Raw genomic sequence first — 6,058 nt, forward strand, 5'->3', positions numbered from 1 at the left:
AGAAGCGGCTGAATCCCACCACTGACTAGTACCACCCTTATTTTGCACTTTCAAAGCTCAGAAGCCCTTTGTTCTTTGTTTTGGTTTATACAATGTAAGCTTGCATATTTAAAATATGTTAGGTAGCACCTGTTTATGGGGACATGGTTTTAATTTGCTTTATAGCTCACAGTGCCTTGATTACATAGATGTTAACCTCAAGGTCTGTATTTTTCTGCCTATCTCCAGCACATGGTCCCTCATTAGAACTAAATAATTTAATTAAAATAAAATATTGGGAATTATAGTATTACATATAATGCACATGAACTTGTGTGCTCCTTGTCTAATCTAGTGAACTTTGGCTAATGGCTGTATCTTCCTTTGCCTTAGACTTTTAAAATGAGATTTCATGATGTGCAAGACAGGTATTATCTACAATAATACTAGCATCAACAGTGCTACATACAATGGGATCAATCACAATACTTTAGATAGGTTAATCTAATTAAGTTTCTACAAATATAACCATTAAAACCTATTGGTACTTTTGTAAATAAATAATTTGATAAGATTTTAAAAAGGATTTTGATCGACCCCAATGTGTGTTATTTTGGGACAATTAAAAAGAAGCTTGTTGTACTACATATACAGCATTATCAAAAAAAGAATATTCACTTTGTGTAACTGTCTTTTAATAATTATAACAAACTAATAATACAACAACAGGTCAAGTTATCCATGGAATATACTCTATTTCTTTCTTCTAAAATGCTTTCTTGTAAAGCTAATTTGAAATGTATTTATGTTTTAATTTTGGAGATATGCTTTTTTCCCTCTTTCCAATGGCTTTGCTGGCACCAAACTATTATGTCTATACAGTGGCTGGTATTCTGTAGTCAATTTTAGCTCATGGACTTGATTCTCTAAACCCTCCCTTAATATTTTGATAATGGGTAAAAGAGAGTTGATTGTCATTTATCATATCACTGAAACAAAAGCAAAAGCTCTTTGTTAATGAGACACTGATATGAATCACTTCATCAAAATGATACATTAGCTAATGGCAACAGATTATACACAGGGAAGGACAAATCCATGTATTGTGATGTTCAACTCAGCAAATGTTCCCTTTGACAATTGTGTATGGAACATAGGTTAACATTCATATATCAAATGTGATTTTCAGCTAATACATTTGAATGATTATTAGGATATACATTACATTAACATCTACAAGAATTAGCATTTAAATGAAAATATTTGAATATTTGAACATTAAAGGATCAATACAAAATTTTTACTTTTGTGTAAAATGTTACTTGGCCTACATTTCATCAAGTGGCCAAAATGTTGCAAATTTATGAAACTAGTGTTTTATTTGCTATATTTGAAGAAAACCTAGGGTACAGCATTTGCTTTTTGACCTTTCTACGAAAAATGGGAAAAGCATAATTTTTACACAAAAAGCAAAGGGTATTTCAGTTCATGGGGCCGATTTATCAATGTCGACTCTAGTGGACATCATATGCTGTAGCATATCATGTCTGCCAGAGATCGCTGAATGCCGACAGTGTAATGCCGCCCCCTGCAGATTTGTGGCCAATTGGCCGCTAGCCAATCAACCTGATTGTACACGATCGGGTAAATTGGTGTCCACAGCCTCAGAGGAGTTGTATGAGGTAAGGAGCGGCGGTCTCATTCAGGCCATGATAAATCAGCCCCATAGGGGGATATTTATCAAGCTGTCAACCGCAAATACGCTTGATTTCAGCAGCATAATTGTGGCGAGCTTGATCCGACCTAGTTATCAAAGCCTACAGACCGGCAAAAGTTGAAATCTGTGATGTAACATACGATCCGCCAGTCTCAATCCGACACAGATCGATGCTTACGTCATTACAGATGTTCCGAATACACATTCAGCACTATTTGACACTTTTTAAAAGTTATCAAATAGTTAACAGGTACACTCATGGCTATTCCAGCCCAGTGTACCTGGTTTTCAATCCGCCACCCTTGAGGCCCCGGATGCCATAGGAATCAATGGGAGTCTGAAAGCAGCGAAAGCTTATGTTTGATGCTGCCAGATATCCCATTGATTTCTATGGTAGAAAACATGTAACGTTTACACCTAACACCCTAACATAAGCCCAGAGTCTAAACACCTCTAATCTGCCGCCCCGACATCGCCGCCATCTACATAATGTTATTAACCCCTATTCCGCCACTCCTGGACCCCGCCACAACTAAATAAATGTATTAACCCCTATCCTAACGCTCCTGAACCCTGCCGCCACTAAATAAACGTATTAACCCCTAAACCTCTGGCCTCCCACATCACTACCATTAGCTAAACCTATTAACCCCTAAACCGGCAGCCCCCCACATCACCATAAACTAAATTAAGCTATTAACCCCTAAAACTAACAACCTGCTAACTTTACATTAAAATTACAACATCCCTATCTTAAAAATAAATTTAAACTTACCTGTAGAATTCAAGAAACTAATTCTAAACTATTAATTAACCTACCCTATTATACTAAAATTACATTAAATTAGCAATTAAATTATCTATATTACATATTAAAAAACCCTAACCCTACTCAAATTATTTAAATCTACTATTAAAAATTACTAAATTACAAAAAAATAAACGCTAAGTTATAAAAAATAAAAAAAATAAAAATTACGAAAAAAAACCCCACAGTATCAAAAATAAAAATGAATTACACTTAATCTAGTAGCCCTATCAAAATAAAAAAGCCCCCCCCAAAAAATGATAAAACCCTACCCTACAATAAACTACCAATGGCCTTTTGCGGGGCATTGCCCCAAAGAAATCAGCTCTTTTACCTGTAAAAAAATACAAACACCCCCCAAAAGTAAAACCCACCACCCAACCAACCAATCCCCCCAAATAAAAAGCCTATCTAAAAACCTAAGCTCCCTATTGCCCTGAAAAGGGCATTTGTATGGGCATTGCCCTTAAAAGGGCATTTAGCTCTTTTACCTGCCCAAGCCTAACACTAACCCCCGACGATCCACTTACAATTTTTTTTTGTTTTTTTAATATCTTTTTTATTGAGGTTAAATACATAATACAACAAACATGCAATGTTTCAGAAGATGTTTGAATACAGAAGGAGGAAATACTATCAAGAGTATATAAATATATCCATTACATCGCCTGTAGCTTTGAGCATGCACAAAATGAACCTCACATTTTCAACCTTTTTTTTTTTTTTTGCTGTAAAATAAGCTGTTTACACATAAAAAAACATACATATAAAAAGGAAAAAGTTAAAGAATGCTCAATTTATACCCAAAATAGTGTAAACAAATTAAATATTAAACTGTGGATCCAATTATATAAGAGCTATCAGCGCATGTATAGACATGTAGGAGCCACTCAAGCTTGGGTATCTAATTTAGAACTTTAAACTTAACTTGATCAATCATGCTAAGCTAGGTAGGAAAAAATAAAGTCATCAGTATGATAAAATTTAAATGTTACTATAGGGGTTGCGGTGTAGACGAGACAAACCGCGTAGGTAGTTCTGCCAATCAAGGAGGCATAATATGTGGTGGGGGGGGGGGGGGGGAGGTGGACATTTAAATATAGTAGGTAGTGAAGTATATGTGCCACTGGGGGAAAAAAGTAGAAATAAGCATATTAATGAGTGAGGGGTAATAACATAAACAGGATAACCAAGCATTGTATATACGGCCACCTGTGTGTGTGTGGGTGTGTATGGCTCAATTATTTATATAAGGGACAGACTAGGTATAATATCCACATCATGTGTGAATTAGATGCTGCAACACCTGAAAACTGATATCAGAACCACAAGCAAACAATACATAGAATGTACAAAATAAAGCAAACATTCCAAAATGCATAAACTAATAAGAAAGTCTATGCACAAAAACTGGTGCCGGTCACTGACAATATTAGCACCAAATAATGAGAGTACACAGAGAGCTGCAGAATACAGCTGGCATAATACAGGACACAGATAAAGTCAGCTACACCCCATCTGAAACCTGGACCCCCCAGAACACACCATGGAGGTGAAGCCAGGAGATAATAACGGGGATCTAAGCTTTCAATCTCTGGTCTAATGCACAGGATGGACTAAGCATAAATTATTGACAATGATACAGCAATAGAATAAACAAGAGATGAAGCAGAGTACACTACACCTCTACTATCCCTAGGACTCCTTTCTATACCAGAGAAGTAAACGTACTTGGGGATCTAAGTGTCTCAGTTCTCTCTAGTTCATGAAGAGAGAGGAAAAAAGAAAGAAAGAGAAACAAAGATGAGATAAGAGAGAGAGAGTGATTAAGCACGGAAGAGAGGGGGGATAGAATCCCCATGGAGTGTGTGTCAACGTGAGAGCCCTGCGGAGGAGCATGGAATTCCGAGAACTGACATATTACCTATTAGCTTGAGCACCTGCAAAAGATTCCCAATAGAACTTAATGTCATAGAAGCTAGTAAGGGTTCTCTTTTGAAAAGTGTACATACTCCTCTTGGGATATGAGTGTTGTAGTGTTCTGGATCCACTCTGTTCTGGTAGGAGGGGCAGGGGACCTCCATCTCCTTGCTATCAGGTTCCTAGCACTATTCAGTCCTATTATCAAGAGGTTCCATATTATTTTACACAGTCCTTGTGGTCTATAATTTAATAAAGCTGTCTGAGGGTTCAATTCAAAGGACGTATCTATAATAGTTTGAAAAGCAGTCTCAACTTGTAACCAAAATGACCGTAGTTTCTCACACTGCCACCAAATGTGTGACATGGTGCCCTTCTTCCCGCATCCTCTCCAACACCTATCATCAGCATTAGGGTATGTATATTTCAAGCGCTCTGGAGTTAAGTAGCAGCGGGTCAGTATCTTATGGTTAAGTTCTAGGGTTTTTGGTGATGCTGAGGTCTTACGGGAATTAAAAAATGTTTTCCCAATCTTGAGCTGTGAGAGGGACCCCCAATTCTGTTTGCCAATGTGTGGCGTATGTTGGGAGAGTGTTAACTAATGTTTCCTCCAATAGGCATCTAGCGATAGGAAGCGCTCTAAATTCTATTACCAATATTAAGTATGTTGGTGTTATAATAGGGGTGCAACTGAGAAAGAAAAAATATTTTATGCACGTGAATGACTAACAGGCTGATCCGAGTAATATTCGCTTAGAATGTAGGGATAATTATTCACTCCCGATTGTGTTTAGATTAAGTTTATGAGCTAAGCAGCGTTTACTTGGCATATAGAGATGGATATGTGATCTTTCCTACATCTATTGGGGAGCATAAGCTCTATCTAGGTGAGCGGGTGTCTTGGGACCCCTGTCAATCTGGATATTAATAGGGCTTAGAGATGGTACCTATGTTAAATCAGTTTGCACTGGAGTATAGAATATTTAGGGCGAAATATAGGTATGTCAGTGCAGGGATAGCTAGTGAAACAATTAAATAAAATATGTCCCCTCTGCAAGATAAGGCAAAAACCCTGTCTCGTGGGTATGGGCCCAATACCCAGACACAGGAGTGCCATAACGATAAACACAGCTCCATCACCTGAGAAGAAGAGATTATGATAGACTCATAGAAACTAGTATGAGAGATGTGCACACTATCTTGCCATCTTTAATGCCCCTACAGATTAGGTTTCACAGATAGATGCCTACTAGCTATATGTTGATATGCTAGAGGTATGTGTGGATTGAGGTACTATAAGTCACCATGAGCTCTACTAAAAATATCCTTTCTGGTAGTGTGGAACCTAAGGGTATATGAAAATAATAATGCAAACAGAGGTGTATTCAACCTTAATGCAGACCTAGAGGTGTGTCAAGTGGAGTGCTGGCCTCATTTATACTAAGTCCATACAATGAAAGAGAGATATAGAAATGTTCCTTACTTTGTCTATGTTAGAGCACAGATCTGGAAAGCTAGCTATTTAGTTTGCTAGTGTCCATTAACAGAAAGTGTTGCAGAATGTATTAAAGCTATGTTTTGTACATCATGGGCTGCTAAGGGCTCATAGCAAAATCCTGAATATAATAATTATA

Source organism: Bombina bombina, chromosome 10 (assembly GCF_027579735.1).
Source record: "Bombina bombina isolate aBomBom1 chromosome 10, aBomBom1.pri, whole genome shotgun sequence".
In the NCBI taxonomy this organism is placed as follows: Eukaryota; Metazoa; Chordata; class Amphibia; order Anura; family Bombinatoridae; genus Bombina; species Bombina bombina.